The 23,232-nt window shown below is 48.4% G+C and overlaps 1 long non-coding RNA gene across 2 annotated transcripts in view; it reads right to left on the bottom strand.

Moving 5' to 3' along the window:
- The window catches only part of LOC145520687 (uncharacterized), a 106,721-nt gene that overhangs the window by 8,477 nt on the left and 75,012 nt on the right, over window positions 1-23,232 (bottom strand). Inside the window, exons 7-8 of one of the 2 annotated variants that reach the window (XR_014064722.1) lie at window positions 20,361-20,450; window positions 16,229-17,642 (exon numbers count right to left, since the gene is read on the bottom strand). This is a non-coding gene — a long non-coding RNA (uncharacterized LOC145520687). Of the gene's footprint in view, window positions 1-16,228; window positions 17,643-20,360; window positions 20,451-23,232 lie in introns of those variants that run through there. The other variant, XR_014064721.1, reaches the window with a different exon arrangement.

Here is a 23,232-nt window from a genome sequence, read left to right as displayed (position 1 = left end):
ATACACACACACACACACACACACACACACACACACACACACACACATACACACACAAATATATGCATATGTATATTTTTTTTGATTTTTCTCCATTATAGGTTATAACAAAATGTTGAATATAGTTTTCTGTGCTACATAGTAGGACTTTGTGGTTCATCATCCACACTTTTAAACAGAAGATGGGAAAATAGAAGCCCCATGCAGGATGGAGTAGATGTGACTTCAAGTAGGGGATGGGGGCCACTCCTCAGTTACACACAGGTTGGCCCACAGGTATATGGAAAAAAAAAAGAGTTGGCTTCCCATGTTTTAAAATCTGAAATTTTCTCATAAAAACGTCTGAATTTGGTGGGTTCTCTTGAAAAGAAACTGCCCATCCTGGTCATCCCCAGGCTGTTTCCTGGATGCAGGGTGTGGTTCTGCAGGCCCATCCTCACCCCCAACCCCCACCACATGTGAGACCCTCCATCTCTTTCAGGCATATTCTAACCTGCCTGATCCTGTGGGCAGGGATGGGGCTGAGCCCAGATGCACTGGGAGAGTCATCTCAGTTGTGAAAAATGTTGCCTTTCTTCTGTGCCAGTGGGCAAATAGCCAGTGCCCTGAGGCCCCAGAGAATCCCCACCACAGCAGCCATGTTGGCACCTCCCCCAGGACCCTTCATTCCAAAGGATGAAGCTGGCAATCCCTGCAGCCCTGCAGCAGAGCCAGGAGCAGCGTCCATCTGGACCGGATGATGAGCGCCCCATTCTGGTGTTAGGTGCCCACAGGCAGGGAGACACTAAAAACATTGAGGTTAGCAACCCCTGTCTTAAAAGGATCACACACAAGCTCCTGGCTCTAAGAAGGTGGAGGTGGGCAGAGGAAGGCTGTTTAAGCTGATACTGTCAAGGAACAAGGCTTTGGAGGCCCTGTCTATAAAAATCAACACAAGCAGCAAGACGTGGCTTTGGATATTTGGTTTTGGGAGCATAAAGAAGAGACCAAGCACAAATAGGATGTGCTTAAGAAGCAGGAAAATTGAGAAGCAGGGCTGATACGTGTTGGAGATAAAGTAGAAAATGGCTCTGCCTGAGGGTGGCCCCTTACCAGGGATTTCTGGCCTCTTTCTACTTGAAAAAGACACATAATTACAATAAGGTAATTAACTGTTTTGTAATTAAATACCAAAATAATTAAATTTGAAATTAAACATGATAACATCAAGTTGTTCAGACAGGATTAATCTGTGTCTTAATCTGATAAATCACTTTCATTATTATTAGGATTAGGGATTTGAGAAAGAAACTGTAAGAGGAAGAGTTCCTACATTCCAGGGATAAGGACTGCCAGGGCTTTGGACTCCTCATATACAGAGTTCTCTCAAGGGTCAGAAGCTAGATGTACTTTTAAGGCATGAGTTGGAAGAAGAGAAAATATTCTTGAAAAGACTCTTCTTCTGATATTTGTACCTAAACTTGGTACGAATTTTTGGTACTTTGGTACCAAGTACAAACTTTGTACTTAGATTTTGAAAAGTAACCTATTTATTCCTAAGGCCCTACAAATTTTTGATCAAAAAAATTTTTGAGGCCAAAAAGAACTAGCCAAAGTAATAGTTATCCATCAAACAACAAAGCTGCTCTTTGCTGGCTCAGTGGTAAAGAATTTGCCTGCATTGTAGGAGCTGCAGGAGACGTGGGTCTGATCCCTGGGTTGGAAAGATTCCTTGGAGGAAGAAATAGTGACCCACTGCAGTATTCTTGCTGGGAAAATTCCAGGGGAAGAGGAGCCTGGTGGGCTATGGTCCATAGCGTTGCAAAGAGTTGAACATGACTGAGCAACTTAGCGCGCGCACACAGACACACACACACACACACACACACACACACACACACACACATCAAATAACAAATATACGATGTCTCCTTTGTACAAAGTACTATTCTAGAAAACATCAGAGCATGCAAAAAAACATAAAACATAGCCTCTTCTTTCAAATGCAGGACTCTCTTCCTTTGTTGTGGAGAAAAGGAATATGTTCCTGGAGCAAATAAAGTGCTAATCATGAATTCCATAATAATAGAAGGCATCTGAGATGGTTAATTTGGTGTCAATTTGGTTAGGCCGTGATACTCAGATATCTGAACAAACATTATTCAAGATGTAAATGAGATTAACATTCAAATGAGTAGACTGTGAGTAAAGTAGATAACCCTTCAGAATGTGGGTGGGCAACGCATCGAAGACCGAGTTCCCTGGGAGAAAAAGGAATTCTGCCAGCAGACCATCTTTGGACTAGAACTCCTTCCTAGGCCTCCAGCCTACAGCTTCCACTGTGGATTTTGAACTTGCCAAGTCTTCACAACGGTATGAGCCAGTCCCTTAAAAATCTCTTTCTCTCTCCCTACATATGTATGCAACCCATTCACTCTGTTCCCCTGCAGAATTCTGACTAATATAGCCCCAAAGTCAGGGGTGTCTCAGGGAAGTTCATTCTGTCTTTGGCAGACTCTGTTGTGACTGCAGCAAAGTACTGCATGATGGCTGAACCCACAGTGTCGTGTCTTAAGGAAACTGTACTCAGTAAAACAGGCAGATAGTCTGTGGCCCATACTTTGCTTATTGATTTTCTTTTAATAGTGCCTGAGTAGGTTATTTCCTGTGCTAACAGACTTTTTTGGTACCCTGTAAATTTGACCTCGCTTGCCTCAACCTAGTCTCAGCTGGGTTCCTTAGCAACGTGACCTGAATGATGTGTGCGAGGAGAGTTCCACCAGCAGGACCAGAATGTGTCGTGGAAGCGCTGACAAGACGGCGCTGCTGTCCTGTACAACTCTGAACGGCCTTGGAGTGGGCTCTGACCAAAGCCAGGCCAGTCAAAACCTATCCCTAGGGCATTCCCTGGGGGTCCAGTGGTTAGGACTTGGGGTTTCACTGCTGAGCGCCTGGGCTTAATCCCTGGTTGGGGAACTGAGATCCCACAATCCTCGCAGCCAAAATAAAACAAATTAAAACCTGTCCCTAGGACTTGCAATCTAGCAGTGAGACCAAAGACCTGTCCCTCCTTGGGGAGGAAGCTGTACCCTGGAGACCGGGGAGCGGTTTCCTGCAGGGAGCTGACTCAGGGAGCAGAGCCAGGGAGGAGCAGGGCAAGGCGTGCTTCCTTCCCTGCTCCCAGTGGTTTTCAAATCCCGGCCCGGGTCCCCATCCTCCCATGTGACCCACCTGCACCCCAGCTTCACTCCTGCTGTTGTATGATCCATCAAACAAATCCCCCTTGGGGCTGCAGCTAGTTCAAGGGGTGCATGAGTTCGCAAGGGCCTCCCTAACAAACAGCCACAGGCTGGGGGGTTGAGACAGCAGAACTGTACTTTCTGCCAGTTCCAGAGGCTGAAAGTCTGGTATCTCAGTGTCAGGGTTAGTTTCTCCTGAGGCTTCCTCCCTGGCTTCCTGCCATGGTTGTCTGGGTCCTAATCTCTTCTTTAAGGGACATCGGTCATATTGGATGAGGGCCCACTCCAAGGACCTGTTTTAACCTTAAAGACTTCTACAAAGGCCCTGTCTCCAAATACCTTACTCCTGGGATACTGGGAGTTAGAACTTCAACACATGAATGGGGGTCGGAGGGCAGGGCGGGGCAGAAAATATTGAGCCATAACATGGGTTTTGAGTTTCTGTCACATGCAACCAAGAGTCCTGAAAATATGCATGTATATTCATGGGAAATAAAACTTGGGAGAATACCCATCAAAACGTTAGCAGAGACTATTTCTACATGGTGGATTAAGATTGATTTTTATATTTGCTTATCTATATTTTCTATTTTCCTTCCACAATGAACATGCATTCTTACTGTAATAAAAATACCTTAAAATATCCCAGAGCCTTGCAGGTGATGGGGTAAAGCCTAGGGGCAGCCTGTGAAAACTTGAGGGCAGCAGGAGCGGGGGCATGGGTGCCGATGACCATGGATAAACTCTGCACCCCACGTCACCCCCCTCCCCCGTGCAGGGAAGCGGGGAGAGGTCACAGAGATGTGCCTGGGAGAATTCAGAAATCAGGAAATAAGCCGTCCCTCTGCCAGTTAAGCCATAAAGCCAGCAAAATGGATCCACCCAGAGAAATGCCAAGTCACCTTAAAGAGGCAGGAGGGCTCCAGCCCAGACTTGATTTGATTGGAGGAATTCAAAAGCCAGAGGAAGAAGAGTCAGGGTGTGTGTGTGTGTGTGTGTGTGTGTGTGTGTGTGTGTGTGTGTCAGGGTGTGTGTGTGTGTGTGTGTGTCTAGGGTGGGGCGAGCTTCAGGAGCTGAGGAAGAGGGGACCTCAGAGGCAAGTGGGAGTGGTGTGTGTGTGTGTGTGTGTGTGTGTGTGTGTGTGTGTGTGTGTGTGTGTGTGTGTGTGTGTGTGTGTGTGTGTGTGTGTGTGTGTGTGTGTGTGTGTGTCTAGGGTGGGGCGAGCTTCAGGAGCTGAGGAAGAGGGGACCTCAGAGGCAAGTGGGAGTGGTGTGTGTGTGTGTGTGTGTGTGTGTGTGTGTGTGTGTGTGTCTAGGGTGGGGTGAGCTTCAGGAGCTGGGGAAGAGGGGACCTCAGAGGCAGGTGTGAGTGGTGGCAGTGATCAGAGGATGGGAAAGGATGCTCTTGCTACAAACAAGCTGACATTTCTTGGAAAAAGGTCCCTCTTAGCCTCTTGGGTGTGCTGTATTTTTGTGAAAGAAAGGAAGAAAGAAAGGACATAAATAATCAGGGGAGGTGTTTTTGTTTATTTATGACTGAGAAAACTGTGGCTCCAGGGCCCGGACCAGGAGGAAAGGGGTTAAGACAGAGCCATGGTGGGGGGGTGCACGATGGAGTCACAGACCCTGAGACTTGCCCTGTGGAGGCCCAGTGTGGTGGGAGGTGGGGGTGTGCTCTGGGAAGGGGTGGGGGTGGAGTCTCGAAGGAGAGGGAATTAGCAGTGCTGAGGGACAGAGTCCTGGGGAGATGGAGGGCCCAGTGAAAGCTGCCGAGCTGGGGGAGAACTGACAGCTTTCAGGCCCAGGATCTCCAGGACCACACTGAAAGTTGTTTCCTGTGCTGTGTTCTGTCATGATCCCCGCATCGTTCCTCCTGAGCCTTGAGTGAAATTCCCTGGCACGCAGGAACATCCTGTTGGTGGCATTTGAGGGAACACAGGCAGAGGGCTGGTGGGTGCATGAAGGAGGGGGTGAGGACAGGAGGCAGCAGCCTGGCCTGGGGCAGCAAGGGATAGGCTTCAAGGAGGACTCACTTAGGAGTGGATTGAGATGAAGGAGAAGGTGAGCCTCAAAACTGGGGAGGCTAGACGTGAGGGCTTCCCTGGTGGCTTAGACAGTGAAGAATCTGCCTGCGATGCAGGAGACCTGGGTTCGATCCCAGGGTTGAGAAGATCCCCTGGAGGAGGGTATGGCAACCCACTCCAGTATTCTTGCCTGAAGAATCTCCATGGACAGAGGAGCCTGGTGGGCTAGTCCATGGGGTTGCAAAGAGTCGTACACAACTGAGTGACTAAGCACAGACATGAGGAGGGCTTCCCTGGTGGCCAAGAATCCACCTGCGATGCAGGAGATCAGGATTCAATTCCTGTGTCAGAAAGATCTGCTGGAGAAGGGCATGGCAACCCACTCTAATATTCTTTCCTGGAGAATCCCATGGACAGAGGAGCCTGAAGGGCTACAGTCCATGGGGTTGTAAAGAATCGGACACGACTCAGCAACCAACACACAAAGACGTGAGGAAGACACAGGCTGTAAGCACTTCTCTTTTCTGAGTGACGTCCCCTCAGATCAAGCAGTAATCCCTTGGCTCTGGAAGGAAGCGACCTAGGATGCTGGTTTTGAAACCACCCCCACAAAGAGTGGGAGGACAGTCATTTCAGCCAGATCTTAGGAGATGAGGCTCAGAGAGGCCAGTAACTTTGCCTTGGGTTACACAGCTGGTACAGGAAAGAGCAAGGGTTTGAATCTGGCTCCTTCTGACTTCCAAATGCAAAATGCCTCTTTTGACCCCATACTATTGCTGGCAACACCAGAAGTGTTAGCATACAGCCCCATCAGGGCAAGGTGGGATCCTGACCCATGCACACCCTCCATCCTTTTCTTATCACCACTGAAGCGCCAGGACTCAGCCATCATAAAGTCCAGCCCACCCTCCAGCTGAGTGCATCCTCAGTCTGCAGTCTGTTTTCAAGGCAGGAGTTCCTCCCTGGGGAACATGAGCTGATCCTTGGACATGAATACTGGGAGTGCCTGCTGCTTCTGCTTCTCCCTGGAGACATGGCCATCTGTTGGGACTTTGCTTCACATGAGCCAGTTCCCAGCACCCAGTCATCTTTGGGTGTTATACCAGCTGCTGTTCATGCTCTTCCCAAACCCCTCGGGTTCTCTTTCCATGTCTGTGTGCATTGGGACCCCTCCTGCTTTCTCTCCAACAGCCAGCACCTGAAGACACCCTGCAGGCTACCGAAACCCACTTTTTCTGTGTGTGTGGACTGCTGGAAATGCCTGGGAACTTGCACCCTCTTGGGGCCATCCCTGACCAATGACTGATGAACCCTCCCAGTTCCTTTGACCCTGATAGAGATCTCTGAAATATGATGTTCATGGTCCCCAGTGGGACCAAGCCAAACTACCCCCCAGACTTAGGGTCACACCCCTGCTTCTTGGTCCCACTTTCCCACTCCCCTACTAGTTTTTCTAGAAAAAAACACTAGCTAATAAATCATTCCCTAATCAGTTGCTTCTATATGAATCTTCATCTCAGGGTTGACTTTGGGAGATTCCAAACTAAGATAGACATATCAACTAATTGAAGTGCTGAGCCCCCAAAGCGGCGGGTCGGCAGACAGGTGCCACCTAGCTGAGTTTGGCCTGCAGGGATGTTTTCTTCCATGCACCTCCCATCCCTCCCTGCACCCCCTTAAAGCAAACACTGTTTACACATGGGAATAAAATTCTTGGCCTTGGAAATTCCCTGGTGGTCCAGTGGTTAATAATCCACCTACCAATGCAGGAGACACGGGTGCCATCTCTGGGTCAGGAAGATCCCACCTGCCACAGAGCAACTAAGCCCATGTGCCGCAACTACTAAAGCCCATGCGCCCTAGAGCCGTGGTCCACAACAAGAGAAGTCGCCACAATGAGAAGCCCGTGCACCACAACAAAGAGTAGCCCCCACTTGCTGCAACTTGGAGACGGCAATGGCAACCCACTCCAGTACTCTTGCCTGGGAAATCTCATGGACGGAGGAGCCTGGTAGGCTGCAGTCCATGGGGTCGCTAAGAGTTGGACACGACTGAGCGACTTCACTTTCACTTTTTACTTTCATGCATTGGAGAAGGCAATGGCAACCCACTCCAGTATTCTTGCCTGGAGAATCCCAGGGACGGCGGAGCCTGGTGGGCTGCCGTCTATGGGGTCGCACAGAGTCGGACATGATTGAGGTGACTTAGTAGCAGCAGCAGCAGCTGCAACTAAAGACCTCGCACAGCAACGAAGACCAGCACAGCCAAAAATTAATTTAGAAAATCTTTATAAAAACTATGCTTGACCTTGGCTAATGGAGTATCAACTGTGTTGAATATTCACAAAGAAAAGCAATGTGTGTTGCTACAGCCCAGCAAGTGCTTCAGGAGCTAGGGTATTTCATGCGAGTCTTGCAAGAACCTGTGTTAAGAACTATCACCACTGCTTTTAGCTGATATGGATTCTGAATCATCAGGGCTCCTTTACTCGGAGTCACATATCTGGGAAGCAAAGAGAGGGAATTTGCACTCAGGCGATCTGACTCCAAAAGCTGTGCCCCTCCACTGTGCCACTGGAGAGACCCACAGACCCACACCCACAAACCCACAACCACTCTCCTGCCACCTGGCAGAGGGCATCTCATGACCGCCAAGACTTGTGATCTGCTAGTTTGGTCTTGTTGGTCTCCGTATTATTTATTTTCCCCCTTTCAACAGCCTAGGGCTTAATCTGGGGAGACACAGGAATAAAAATTGATGTAGAACCATGCATTTGGGGAGGGGTTTGTGTCTTTCTTTAAAAGAAGAGATGAAGCAAATGCATATATTTACATTCTCAAATTGCAGGGTAGTTCCTGGGAACCAGCATTTCTACAAGCCAGCTGAGGTTGATCCAGGAATTGCACCTCTGTGTGCACCGGGCTGTGGGTGAGTGAATGGGAGAGGAAATCACCCCTCTCCCCTTTCCCCACTTACTGCCATCCCTTCTCCAACAAGCTGTCAACTCTGCAGTGGAGAACAGTGCCAGCCTGCAGGCTTTCTGTTTCCAGAGCTCCGTGGATGACTCAGTTACTGAGCAGTTTCCTTTTTGCATGCACCTCCCATGCAGAGATTCTCAAATTATTTCCCTGAAATGTTCCTCCCCTCATTTTGCTGCATGCCTTGTCCCCAGAAGGCACAATTTTCAATAGATTCTTTCCAACAGCATCCCAGCCAGCACCTATCAGGTTCTTACTAGATGCCAGCATGTCACATCTGCCTTCCCCACTCACCCTCACAACCACACTGGAGGGTCTGTTTCATTACTGCACATTACTGTTTCCATTTTCTGGATGAGGAAACTGAAGCCCGGAGAGGTTGCCCAGGGTCATTTGCCAAGATGTAGCAGAGTTGGAACTCAAACCCATATCAGTTTTATGTCTTTAACCACGATGCTATTTACTATCACCTCACTCTGAAAAGATTCTCATTATCTGAGGCAGGTTGTGTTATTTGCCCAGCAATTTCTCCTTCCTCCTTCCTTCCTTCCCTTGACATGACTTTTCCATGGACAGATTTTCTACCCTTGACTCTAGCTTTGGCCATGTGACTTGCCATGGCTGACATGATGAGGATGGAAGGGAAAGTGCCGTTCTGAGCTGAGGCCGCAGGTGCAGTGGTTATGTTTCTGCCAGTCTTCTTGCAACATCCACACTCTGCCACCAGGAAGGCTTGTTCATAAAGCCTTTGGTTTTCAGCTTGCACCTCAGTATGAAGACCTGTGGATGGGCTCTGACCCCAGCCTGAAGCCTTGAATTCAGCCTGATTCATCCAGATGCAGCTGAGCCCAGCCAAGATCAGTCAAACCACTCAGCCTAGCAGCACACTGTGGGCACGAAACCATCCTTCTCTGCCTCCTAAGGCAGCCCACTTCCTCTCAAAAGGCTTCCCTAGACTGAGTCCTCAAGATCCAAGCTCAGCTAACATTAACAGTTCTTTTTCTCTCTTTCTATGATCAGCATCCGAGTCCCCCATGACATCCATCACTCTGATAGGATGCCTCTATTTATTAATGTCCCCCCCCCCCTTTTTTAACCTTTTGGCTGAGCTGTGCAGCATGTGGGATCTTAGTTTCCCCGACCAGGGATGGAACCCGTACCGCCCTGCCCCCTGCGTTAACCACTGAACCGCCAGGGATGTCCCAAAGTCCCTCTTAAACAATGGTCAGGGCCATTTGCCTATTTGTTCTCCAATCCCTGTCCCGCCTTTTTTTCTCTGGACTGGGCAGGGGGATGAGTCCTACAAATAAGTGTCCCAGGAGCTCTTATGAGTTTCCAGTGAGATGTACTAACGGGAAGGGAGGCCCTGGGCAGAGACCAGAGGGGAAAGCCAGGGTACTGCTCCCCACCTCCCCTCCCTTCTTTAGGTGTTGTCCCAGATAATGGCTGTATTTCCTTCATTGTTCCAGCCCTGCCCCCATTTGGGCCCTCCCACTGTGTTCCTTGGTCCAGTCGGGTGGCCCCTAGACCCTGGTCTTGGAATATCCTTTCCTCCCTCTACCCCTTTGTCCCAAGGGGTGGGGGTGCCTTCCAGCTGCATTTAAACCCTGGGTTGCCTCACCCTCTCCAGTGTCCTTGGCAGCAAACTTTCCAGCCTTTGTGACTAGCCCCCTTTTTGCCGCCCCCTCCATCCATCTTCTCACTTCAACTGCGTGGCCTGGGGTCTGTTTCCCAAACAATGCATGCCTGCTCAGTCATGTCTGACTCTTTGTGACCCCATGGACTGTAGTCTGCCAGGCTCCTCTGTCCATGGAGTTCTCCAGGCAAAAATACTGGAGTGGGTTGCCATTTCCTCCTCCAGGAAATCTTCCCGATACAGAGATTGAACCTGCATCCTTAGCGTTTCCTGCATTGTCAGGCGGATTCTTTACCACTACGCCACGTGGGAAGCCGTTTCCCCAACAGACACAGTGTAGTACAGCCTCCTGACTTTCTTAGGGTCTCTTCCCACACAACCTGTCCACACCTCACACAGATGGACTTCACATGTGCCAATCCCACACGAGTTGAGTGGCAGTTGACTTGCCAACAAAATGCAAAATTTTGTAGCTGTTTAATTTTAATTTCAAATAAACTTTTTTTTCCCTTGTGTAGCCAACAGCCACCCGCTCCCCCATGCCCAGCCCTTGGAACACTTTTTGCAGCCCTTGGAAAGCTCACAGGCCCTGTGAAGAAAGTGGTGGTGACCATGGGAACCTGATGGGGGTAACCGAAGGGAACCAAGTGTCCCAAAGAGCCAACGCAAAGGACTGTGCTAAGGACAGTGGCTCGCTCAGCGAAAGCCAAGGGGAGAAGGAGCTTCAGGAAAGGTGCTCATCGTCAGAACCATTTCGCCCAGTGACCCTCCCCTTTCCCATCCAACGGGATGGAGTCTTTATCCTTCAAGAAGCCCAGAGCTCAGGAGGACCCTGTATCTATGAGATGCATTTTTTCCCACGGGCTGACAAGCGAGATGATTGTAAATGTGTCAGTGGAATTCAGATTTCCCAAGTTGCCCAACCACTGTAATAAAGTTAAAAGCAAAACTCTGCTGGAAGGCTGCCGAGACTTTAATGCAAGATGCTGCAGGGCAGCGAGAAGACAAATAGGGACTCTGACAGCCCCTCCTCTGCAAATGGATTTGGCTGCCCTGAGCCAGGCCCTTTCAGCATGAGCAACATTCAGGCCTGCACTGCGCTGTGTGTCCCGCTTGTGAGAGGGACGGTGTGCCCAGGAGGAGAACTCTGCTGAGTCCTGAGGGCAGCACCCAGACGCCGAGCACTGCTTCCTCACGAGGCCTGTGGGCAGTTCAAATTGTTGTCTTGATCCATAGAAAATAAACTTCTAGTTACCAAAGAGGAAAGGTGGTAGGGAAGAAATAAATTAGGAGTTTGGGATTAACAGATACACACGTGTATGTGTGCTTGCTGAGTTGCTTCAGTCGTGTCTGACTCTTTGTGATCCTATGGACTGTAGCCTCCCAGGCTCCTCTGTCCACGGGATTCCCCAGGCAAGAATACTGGAGTGAGTTGCCATGCCCTGCTACAGGGGATCTTCCTGACTCAGGGATTGAACCTGTGTCTGTCACGTCTCCTGCACTGGCAGGAGAGTTCTTTACCACTGGTGCCACCTGGGAAGCCCAGATACACACTACTATTTATGGAATAGATAAACAACAAGGTCCTACAGTCTAGCACAGGGAACTATATTTAATATCTTGCAGTAAACTATAATAGAAAGAATCTGAAAAAGAATATATACATATATGTATGGGCTTCCCAGGTGGCTCAGTGGTAAAGAATCTGCCTGCTAATTCAGGAGACCCAGGTTCAATCCCTGGATCAGGAAGAATCCCCTGGAAAGGGAAATGGCAATCCACTCTAGTATTATTGCCTGGAAAATCCCATGGACAGACGAGCCTGGCAGGCTACAGTCCATGAGGTTATAAAAGATTCGGACACGACTTAGCAACTGAACAACATCATCATATATGTTTAACTGAACCACTTTGCCACACCAGAAACTAACACAACATTGTAAATCAACTATACTCCAACATAAAATAAAAAATCCATCTTGGTCTTGTGACCAGCTCTGGGGTGGCTGGGCCCCACAGTCTACCTCATGAAGTCAGGCAAGGAGACACGTGGGGAAGTGGTCAGTATAGTGGACACAGCAGACCTGGGTGTGAAATGCCCACTAGTCTGAATGGTCACCCACCCACCCTCCTCTGGTCCCTAGAATCTGGGGGCGCTTGATCTGTGACACTGCTATCACCCCTACCCCCACTGTGAATGGAGACAGAAGCCTCTTGATTGGAGATGGACTGGCTGGGGGTTGTTTTGAAGAAAAGAACAAAGATAACACAAGACATTCCCTGAGGAAGAAGCAGGAGACAGGGTAAGCCTGGCTCCGAGGGGACGTGGGTCCAGTTGTTAGCCACCGTTGTGAGCAAAGAGGTTTTAGCTTTAGTGAGCAGCTATCAAGGGTCTACCTTGGTAATCAGCATACCCTAGGCCTGCTGACTTCAAGAATTTTCCAGAATGCATGGTATTGACCCAAGAATAGCCTGCTCAATCAAAGTGCCATTGTTTCATGTGCTTTTGCTTATATACCAGGGAGCTGCTGCCCTGGTGTGAAGCCGGGTAAAGGGGCAGATGATGGCAGCAGGGAGTCACGCTCTCAGAGGTGCCTGAGGTGGAACAGGAAGGGGTAAATTGTATTAGCAGGATTTTCTCAGAGACCCAGAGCAGCATGTGTTTGGAAGGAATCCTTTGATAAGCTGCTTGGGGGAAAGTACGCCCCTCGGGGACACGGTGCAGTGGCCTGGTGGCTGACAGGAGGTCACTCAGTAAGCATTTCCTGAAGAAATGCTTGAGAAACACTACAACGGTCTCTAGACTGCCTCCCGAGGCAGGTGGGTCTCCTTTAATGAAGGGCCCTGGTTTAGCTGAGTGGAAGGGGCAACGTGGGTTCCTGCTAATGAGCTTCTTTCCCCCCAGAGAGATCAGGCCCTTCTCTAAATCAATGTTGCATAAATACTTATAGAGTATCCTATTCATGGAGATCCCTCCTCTTTGCCATTCCAGATCACTTAAGTCAGGCACAGTCAGAAGTCAGAGTTCAGGAATGAGAAGAGTAAACTCTGCCTCTTGCCAGCTGTGTGACTTTGGGCAACTCACTTAGCCTCTCTGGACTTTAATTTCCTTCTCTATAAAATGAGGAGCTTAGTCTTGGACTCGAACCCTTATTGAAACCAGGCAAGTAGCTCCTGCCGAAGACAATGCTTTGGGATCCCAAGAGGTGGGTGTGGGGTGAAGTGGGCACCAATGTAAACAATAACTAACATTCATGGAGCATTTCCCATGGCCAGCGCCACAGGAGCCCTGAACACCTATTAACCTGCTTGCTTCTTACAATGACACCTGTATCTATCAAACACCTCTCCCATCCCAGAGATGTTGTTAACACCTGCCCTGGGGGAGTGATGCTAATGCCATAGCCCCATTTCATAGGCGGGAAAGTTGCAGGAAGAGAGGGAAGGGCATGCAGCTGAGGGGGCAGAGGGCATGCAACTGAGGCAGGGCCTGGCCTTTTTCAGCACCAGCCCCGGGGGCTGGTTCTCCCTAGAAGGCCTGTCTGTGTTCCCAGCTATCTGGCCACAGGGCCTCCGGGCTGGCTGCTTCCTTCCTGGGAACTGCCGCCCCTCAGATCCTCCCTGTGCTGGGAAAGGCCTTGAGATGGTGAAGCGCTTTGTGCCCTGGAGTCCGCCTAAGTCCTGTTTACCACTTCAGCGTAGCCAAATGGAGTAAGTGCAGTATTGATTAAACGCAATTTTTTTGGAATACATATTCGCCCTGATGTTTTATCATTAATGCATTAAGAAGCTGAATAAGCAATAAGACCAAATGGACTTCAAAACGCAGCAGAATTTCCATCCAGTGTGGTCTGATTTACAGCCATTACCTCCTGGCAGAAGACAGCTCCCACTCCAGCCCACACCTTGGCTGAAACTTGAGAGCTCTTTGTTCTTAACCTTATTTCTTTATTTTCTCAGAGAACCGGTGGACCTCAGGCTCTGGGCCGTAGGGCGGGCCCTGCTGGGTGATGGCGGACCGTGTAAAGTGGGGAGGCAGGCAGAGAGGGAGTAAGGTTTTCACTGAATGCTTATGGCGGGACCGCGGACCCTGACCTGGTTACTGGGGAGAGGGGACAGGAATGTGGAGACCTCACCTCATTCCTTCACCTGCAGAAAACTCCAGAGGGAGGGATGCACTTGAGGATCACGTGACTCTGCCCCGCCCCTGATCAGCCCATCCCAGGCATCTGGCTGCCTCCTGTGTCCCCATGACTGTGTCACTAGCTGACTGAGGAAAAACTGACCAGTTTTTTTTTTTTTTTTTTTTTCCTGTTGGGGCTTTCCTGGTGGCTCAGATGGTAAAGAATCCACCTGCAATACAGGAGACCCGGGTTCGATCCCTGGGTCAGGAAGATCCCCTGGAGAAGGGAATGGCACCCCACTCCAGTATTCTTGTCTGGAGAATTCCTTGGATAGAGGAGCCTGGTGGGCTACAGTCAATGGAGTTGCAAAGAGTCAGACACACCTGAGTGACTAACACTTTCACTTTCTTTCATTGTGGGGCTCAGTTATTCCTTTGCAAAAAGAAAAAAAAAGAATTGGAACAATTTCTTCAAGCCTTGAAGATCCAGCAGTTTATGACTCTTCCCCTCTCCCTCTCTTTCTCATTCTTCTTCTCCTCCTCCTTCTTTCTGAAACAATTTTATTCTTACAAAGTCTTGTCAACAACTCTCTAGATGAACTGACAGGGACAAAAAAATACCTTAAGAAAAAGCCCCACCCGATAACAAAAATCTCTTGGAAGAGCACTTCTGCAGACGTGAAAGCCTAGTAACAGCATCACTAGGAGAGCTGGTGTCTGCAAGATCTAACCTGAGACACTCTGCATAGCAGGGAGGGATCTTGAGTCAGGATAGGGGGGTGGGTCAGACGCGTTGCTCACAGAACTGACCATCCCGGAATAAGGATTCTCTCCCTTCTCTGCATTTTCTCCCAGACCTCTAGGGCCAGCCCTGTTATCAGCCAGTTAAACCCTCCCTCGGTTCTCAGCAGGCCCGTCCGAGGCAGGATGTGGCACCTTGAGCTCCTGGTTTCCCCCTGCTCTGCAGAGGCTGAGAAGCCCAACACTGAGACCAGTGATGGAGGGAAAGGGCTCAGAGGCTTGGCCTCTTATTCCTTTTTTCAGAGTTGTATGTGGGGTCTTACTGTATGCTGTCAACTTCCTGGTGGCAGGCCCCATGCTGGTCCCAAGGATGACATCCAGAGAACAGAAGGCCTTTCCATGGATGGGACAGTGCCTTATACAAATGGCCCAACTTCACCTCTCTCTCTGGAGTCTCTTTCCCCACCCCTTGAATCTGGGCAGGCCGTGTGATGTGCTCTGGGCACTAGAATGTGGCAGAAGCCACATTATGGGCAGCACCAGCAGGAGACCAGGGTGCAGGAGAAGAGAGGAGGGGGGTACCTGCTCCCCTCCCGCCCTGCCCTGGCTGCCCTTCCTCCAAGCTCCAAGCACTACCACACTCAGAAAAAGCGTTTCCTCTCTGGCGCATTAGCCCAGAAGGTGGTGTCTTAGGCAGGGTTCCCGGAAGCAGAAGGAGAGATGGGGATCCCAGTGAATGCGGTGTATTAGCAAGTGCTCCCTGGGAACTCCACGGAGGGAGGGGAAAATGAGACTAGGAAGGGAAGGAAGCCCAGCAGAAGCAGGAGGGCTGGGAAGGGACCCCCCCAACCCCATTGCCTGTCAGTCCTTGGCCAAGGGCCACCCCAAGGGACACTCCTGGCTCTCCCTACGCAGTGGCAAAGCTGGAAGGGCAGCTGGCCCTCTGGTAGAGAGACCCAGGTGCTGGAAGCAGGACTGAACTCATGGGACTCATGGGAATCCTCACGCAGGACACCCCTCATCCTCCTTTTGTTTTCCCAGTCTAAGCAGTCACAGAGGGGAGCAGGAAGGAAGCTTTCATGTAATGTCTCCAGAATAATGCAGCCTCACACAAGGAGCAGAAGGAATGGGGGTCCCTGAGCAGTTTCTCCCATCTGCACTGGAAAAGGCACAGGAGAGGAAACACAGAGTGCTCAGTTAACTTCTTGAGGTGTGGAGAGGGAGGAGCAAATGCATACCTCTAAGTCATTCTGCTAAAAATATGTGTTAGATTTGAACTGACCTATTACAGCAGGGGTCCTGGAGTAAAGTCCTACCTCTTCCACTTTCTAGCTGTGTGACCTTAGGTTGGTTATTTAACATCTCTGTGCCTCTCTTTTATCATCTGCAAAATGGGGATAACAACAATAATAATAATCACCACTTCATAGAGTAGTTGTATCAAGTGAATTAACATATGTAGAGCATTTAAACCACACTCTATCTGAAATAAGCAATCAATGCAATGTAAGTTCTAGCTGTCATTATTAACCATCAGAACAGTCCACCCTTAAAGGAAGGGAAATCCAAAACAGAGGGAATATATGTACAGTATAGCTGATTCACTTTGCTGTACAGCAGAAAATAACACAACATTGCAAAGCAAATATACTCCAATAAAAACTTAAACAAAAAGAACAGGGGAATTCCCTGGCAGTCCAGTGGTTAAGACTCCTTGCTTCCCATGCAGGGGGCACAGGTTCAGTCCCTGATTGGGGAACTAAGATATAACACGCTGCTTGGTGCAACCAAAAAAAAAAACACCCCAAAAGAATAGCCTCCTTTAATTTTGAATGTTCATGTAATAAATAGTTTTCTTCTTCTTTAAAATGGTTTTGGATGAGCAGACAAAACTTTCTGCCCTAAACAAACGAAAGTTTCTACCCTTCCCTGAACTGGTGAGGGAAAGACATGACATAGATGGATTGTGAGGTGGGCCTTTTAAGGTGACCTCTGGCTTGGGCTGAAGTTTCAAAGGCTGAGCACACAGCAAGACCTGTGCTTTCTTACAACTTAGCTCTGTCAGTGCTAAAACACAACGCCAAGAACAAAAGTGGAGGTGGGAGAGTGCTTATCCGTGGAATCGCAGGGGAGTGTGGCTGCCCCCTCCTTGGGCCTGTGAGTTATGCCCAGTAAGCTTATTCTGCTTCCTTCATATTCATTCAAGACGCTGCGGGGCTGCAGTGATCTCTGCAGAGAGGCAGTGTACGGAGAGGTTAGCAGTGCTTATTGATTTAGTAATTCGCACGCACATTTCCGGATAGATGATCTTCCCGGAGACTCTGACAGCAACAGCCAGCTGCTAATGTGATGCGGGGCTGCAGGCAGGGTTGTGGTGGTGCGGGCCGGGCGATGGCAGGGAAGGAGAGAGGCCAGGAGGCCAGGGGAGGGTGACACGAGGTGGGAGAGGCTTCTCCAGGGCCAAACTGCAGACACCTGGCACAGGCACCAGGAGGTGGAGGCAAGGTGGGCCAGCTGGTTTAGGATTCACATCTCTGGGTCATTTCTGTGTTCTAGTTTTCCTTCCTCTCCACCTTACCTCATTTCCTCGGTCATAAACTCACCCAAGATAAGTGACTATCGCATGTATCACTGGGCATCAAGAACACAAGAGGGAAGAGGCGACAGATGGCCCTGCTCCAGACTGCTTGTCTCTCAGTCTTAGGGGAGACGTCCATTCATTCATCCATTCACTCACTCAGTTATTACTTATCAAACATCTATGAGGAACCAATTAGATAGACAGATAGGTAGATAATAGGCAGGTAGATAGCTAGTCACTACTGGGTTTCTTTTCACACTGACACCTCATTGAGTGCAGAGAACAGTTCTATCCCTCTAGGACCTTTTCCGCAGGCCTCATGAGTAGTACTGACCATCAGTGCTGTAAGTGCAGAGACAAGAGAGATGCTTATGAGGTGTTTTATATATATATATGTATACATATATGTGTGTGTATATATATATACACATATAATGGGAGCCCCGTGAATGCAGTAGCACTTGAGCTTGGCCTGGGGTTGGTCCACAGTGGGCCACTCAGATCATGTACTCTGTCAAACCTTGGGACTGGAAGCAGACAGGACATTTTGAGGGCCATGGGAGACAGGTCCAACCAGAGCGCCTTAGAAAAGTCATCTCTTCTCTCTCCACAGGCCAGCCCACTGAGGACTCATTCATTTGCTCCCCTGCTTTCTCAGATAGACTGTGGTGGGGAGGGCTTCCTGGCTACCAAGCCCCTTTGGCCAAGTATGCCTGGACCTCTCAGCCTGTGGCTCCCAGGTTCGTGCTGTGCTTTCAAGACCCAGACTCCCTGCACATGTGCTTCTGTGGTCCCCAGAGGGCATCTTGGTCGTGGCTCACCCAGAGCTGACTGGTGCCACTGCTCTCCTACCCTGACCCATATCCTCTGCCCACATCCTCACGGGCTGTGCACTGCTTGCCCTGCTTCCCATTTCGGGATCAGTTAGGGTCCTGTGAGGAGTCAGGAAGCACCAGGTATCTGAACAGACAGAATTTACTATGAAGAATTCCTTTTTAATGACTTAATGGGAACCTTCATTTTCTTCCAGTTTTACTGAGCTATAACTCACATATAACATCGTATGGAAGAATTGTTCATTGTAACATTAAGAAGGTAGTGAGAGGTAGCAAGTGCAAGAAGCAGCTATTTCCCCTCTGGCTGGGGGCACGCACCAAGGCAAGAGATTAGAATTATTATAACATTTAGGAGTTTGGAGGGGGTACCTGGTGGAGCTGGGACCCCGGTATCTTGGGAGGAAGTGGAGGAGCAGCCAGTGGGTGTCCTGAGCTCAAAGGCTGCCTGCCCCTGGGGCTGAGACCTGGACTCTGAGAGGACACGACAGATAGCTTGTGCAGTGTCTCTGGCCTGGTAGTGAGCAACACAGCTAGATTTGGAAAATGGGAAAACTGCAGTGTGGATTTAGAGGCTGCTTTGGGAAAGAGCTGTTGGTGCTGAGGAGAAGAAGCAGGTTTGTGAGGCGCGGCTCATGGGAGCAGAAGACAGGGACAAGCATCCTCCTTCTACAACCTTCCGGTCTCTCCAGCGCCCCCTGGTGGCAGAGCCTATCGGGGATGCTGGCAAAGTAGAAAGGTGGTTTGCAAGTTTGTGGCAAAGGAGACAAAAAGTAGGGAAAGTGTTAGTCGCTCAGTCACCTCCGACTGTTTGCAACCCTGTGGACTGTAGCCTGACAGGCCCTTCTGTCCATGGAATTCTCCAGGCAAGAATACTGGAGTGTGTTGCCATTCCCTTCTTCAGGGGATCTTCCCGACCCAGGGATCTAACCTGCGTCTCCTGCAGGCAGAGCCACCAGGGCAAAGGAGAAGTGTGGGGCCCAGCATCACTGAGCCATATCTTCATGCTGGCGCCCTAGGTGTCCTCTTGCTGACAGTACCACACAGGACCCCCAAAGAGATCTATGATGGTGGGAAGTATGCTATCTCCTGTTTTGTGCAAAGAGCTATTGTACGGCTCTTCCATTTTTCACTGCTCTGACCAAGACACAGATGTGAATCCACAAGGGTGGATTTATGCAGATGAGAGACAGCAGGGATGGAAGTCATGTAATATGAAAAGCTTGTAATGAAATAAATAGGAATGCCGACTGGAGGGAAATCATCCTTCCAGGCAAACTGACTTCTGGAGAAACCTTCTACCAACTGGCAGAGACCACTGGAATCCCAGTAGTGGACACTGCTCAGGACCAAGGTGGACCCCACACCACCCCAATGACACCATAAGGCAAAGGTTGCCTTTCCCGTTCTAGAGCCAGAGAACCTGAGGCACAAAGGAATCAGCTCATCAGACAAGGGGAGGTGTTTAGCAGAACTCCTAAGCTCTTAGCAGGATGGTTACTTGACCTGCTGCTCCCAACAAAGGAGAGGGGGGAGCCTGCAGGGGTTCAATCGGGTTTCAAGTTCAGGCCAGCCCCACCCCTGCAGGAAAATCTATCTGGCTCCAGGCAGGGCTGGTTCTCCTTTCACACCACCCAGGCTGGGAAGCTGAGGGCATGAACAGGCTGGGTCCCGTAAGGGGCTGCTAATTGCTCTGATTGCAACTCCAGGGCAGAGTGTTTCTGGAACTGCCAAACTCTAACAGAGGAGGAAATACCATTGGAACATTTTTGATGAATAATTCAGTGAGCTGAAATGGGAAATGAGAAAGTTTTCTCTCCACTAAAGTGGAATTTGAAAAAAGAAAAGAAAAAGCAAAAACAATAATAGCAGCAAGGCTCATCATTCTGGTTTCCCCACAGTAAAACTTTCTCTTTGCATAACCATGAGGGATGGCTGACTATGATTTGCTCTCGACAATGTACAGGACCTGAGCCAAGGTAAGAAAATACTTGGGTCACTTGGGGTTGATGGTATGTTTGATATCATCACTGCCGCCTTCCCTTTCAAGCATTTATTCTACAAATATTAACTGGACAAGCACCCAAAACCAAGCACTATTCTGGGTGTTAGAGACCCTGTAGTGAAGATAACAGACATCGTTCTTTTTTTTCATAGAGTATGTGGGAGGGGGAGAGGGAGGTATTCAGATAGTAGATTAAAAACACACAGCAGTTGAGGGACTTGCCTGGTGGTCCAGCGGTTAAGACTCCATGCTCCCAATGCAGGGAGACTGGGTTCCATCCCTGATCAGGGATCTAGATCCCGCATGCTGCAACTGGAAAAACAAAAAAAGATACCACATGCTGCAACTAAGACCTGAAGCAAAGAAACAAAACAAAACAAAAACACAGCAGTCAATACATTTGTATCTACAATTTGAGATGCATGCTTTATCAGTCAGGGTCCAACCAGGAAAGAGAGAAGCCACTCAGTGTATACAGATCAGAGAGAACTGAATGCAGGGGATTTGTTACTCACGTGAGTGATGGAAATGCTGAGAAATCTAGGACAGTGAAGGAATCCAAAGATTATTAGCAGCAGGAAGCCGTTACAAAGGGTCAGAGAGAAGGTGGTGGTGGGGGGCGGGGGTGGGTGTTGTCAGAGTCCAGAACCTGGGGCCATTTGGGAGAGAGGAACCAAGATAGGAGCTGCTCAAGGAGGACTGGGACCATGGAATGAGTAGATGCCTAGTACTAATGGAAGACACAGGGAAACTTCAATCGTTGTGTATATAGAGAAATCAACGCCAAAAGAGAAGGGAGAAAATCCAACCTTGCCCCCTCCTCCTGCCTTTCTGACATCCATCAGTACCTCCCAAAGGCTGAGCCTCTGTAGAAATCAGGAAGCAAGGAAGTTTGGGAAATACAGTTCAAAGGAGTCAGTCCCCTAGAGGTAAGACTGGGGTCAGAGGAAGGATAGGGGAATGGATCTGAAAACAAACAGCCCAGGAAAAAACCAGCACTCATTTTCTGAAGGAAAAGAACAGGATCTCATGGGGAGAATTAAAGGGATAGTGTTATTAAAGTGGATGATGGTGGAAGGCCTCATTGAGGCAGTTAGGTTGAAACATAAAAGATGACAAGGAGGCAGTCAAGCAAAGTGGGGGTGGTCAGGAGAGGAGGAGCTTTCCAGACATGGGCAAAGGCCCTGAGGCCAGCTGTAGATGGTAGTAAAGGGGAGAGTATGGAGAGGTGAGAATGGAGATGTCATTGGGCCAGGTGATTTGGGGTTTTAGAGAAGGAAAAATTCACAAGCGATTGCTTTCAATAGAAAAGAGATTTTGACACCTCAGTGTTCATTAAGCACCATTTACAGTAACCAAATAAGGGAAGTAACCTAACTGTCCATCAACACAGGAATGGATAAAGATATAGTACCTGTATGCAATGGAATATTACTCAGCCATTAAAAAGAATGAAGTAATGCCATTCGCAGCAACATGGATGGACCTAGAGATTGTCATACTGAGTGAAGTCAGATATAGAAAGAGAAATATCATATGATATCCCTTATATGAGAAATCTAAAACAAAATGATACAAATGAACTTATTTAAAAAATAAAACTCACAGATTCAGAGAATGAAGTTATGGTTACCCAAGGGAAGAGATAGTTAGGGAACTGGGGATCAACATGTACACACTGCTATATTTAAAATGGATAGCCAACCAAGGCCTACTATACAGCACGGGGAACTCTGTTCAATGTTATGTGGCAGCCTGGATGGGAGGGGAGTTTGGGGGAGAAAGGATACATGTGTATGTATGGCTGAGTCGCTTTGCTGTCTACCTGAAACTATCACATTGTTAATTGGCTATACCCCAATATTTAAAAAAAGAAAAAAGAAAAGAGGTTTTGAAAGCTTTTGAAAAACTCACATAGTACGTGTTCACTTCCAGACAAAGCAAAAACTAAAAACTTTCCGAACATTCCAGGAATATGTAAACAGATTTTCTTTGTGAATGCTGTATTCATGGCAATTCTCTCAGAACAGATAAAGCTATGCCCTGACAGAATCTGTGAAGAAATATTTAATACAGTAGACTGATTTTTCTGGATTAGTTTTTCCCAGATCCCCTAGATGACAATCTATGAAAATGAGTAAAAATTCTTGACTCTGTTTCTGCCTCTGCTATCAACATGACTTGTTTCCATCCCCTTCTCTCACCTCTTATGGGACCCCATCAGACTTATTTAAATGCCTGAGAAAGTGTGACTTGTTTTAAATGCATTTAAAACCACACTTGTATGCACAGTTAATCTTATTTTGTGCTTCTCATGAATATATTTTAACCTATCGTGCATTTTAATGAGATGGAATTCTTAGGAATAGACTGTTCCATAAACTGCCACCTGCCTTGGGGCCTAGCACCATGTCATGAAGGTACATATGCATGCAATTTTTATGAGTAGTAATTCAGTAGATCGATGTTTGGTTCATTTTTTAATTCAACATTTTAAACTGTGTAGCCAGTTTAATGTTAATTGATATGGGTGTTAAAAGATATTAGGAAGTTCTATTTCTGGCCATGATGAAGTAACTGGGATTAGACTTATCTTCTCACTGTTAAGAACTATGAAACTGAACAAAATATTCAAGGCAACAGTTTTCAGACATTAGGCAACACTCATCTCTGAGAAAAAGATCAAACAAAATGAGCCTCTTATCACCCAGGCTTTCTGTCTGGAGGTGCTTTCTGCTGAGAAGGGAATCCAAGCAGAGCAGAGCTCTTTCTCAGTTGAAGAGACAGGGGTTGCCATTCAGAAAAGATGAAGGGGCTGGAAATTCAAGACATGGCACTGGACAGAGAGATTCTGCTTAAATAAATAGCTCCAGAAAAATGTACAGGGATCCCATATATCTGTTGCTGATTATTAAATCACATAAACAGAGAATGAAGACCCACAAAGCTATGGAAAGAAAAATCAGGGAGCTGTAAGCAAAACAGTTTACAGAGCTGAGAGACGATCAAATTCTGATCCACTTTTATAAAGAAGGTCTCAGGTTCTTGGGTCTTTGTGTGGAGACTTCAAGTGAGTCACATCTTAGCAGCAGCA

Source organism: Giraffa tippelskirchi, chromosome 9 (genome assembly GCF_054371585.1).
Source record: "Giraffa tippelskirchi isolate mGirTip1 chromosome 9, T2T-mGirTip1v1.2.pri, whole genome shotgun sequence".
Classification (NCBI taxonomy): Eukaryota; Metazoa; Chordata; class Mammalia; order Artiodactyla; family Giraffidae; genus Giraffa; species Giraffa tippelskirchi.
Note: the sequence above shows the minus strand (reverse complement) of the source record. Positions and strands in the feature narration are given on the sequence as shown.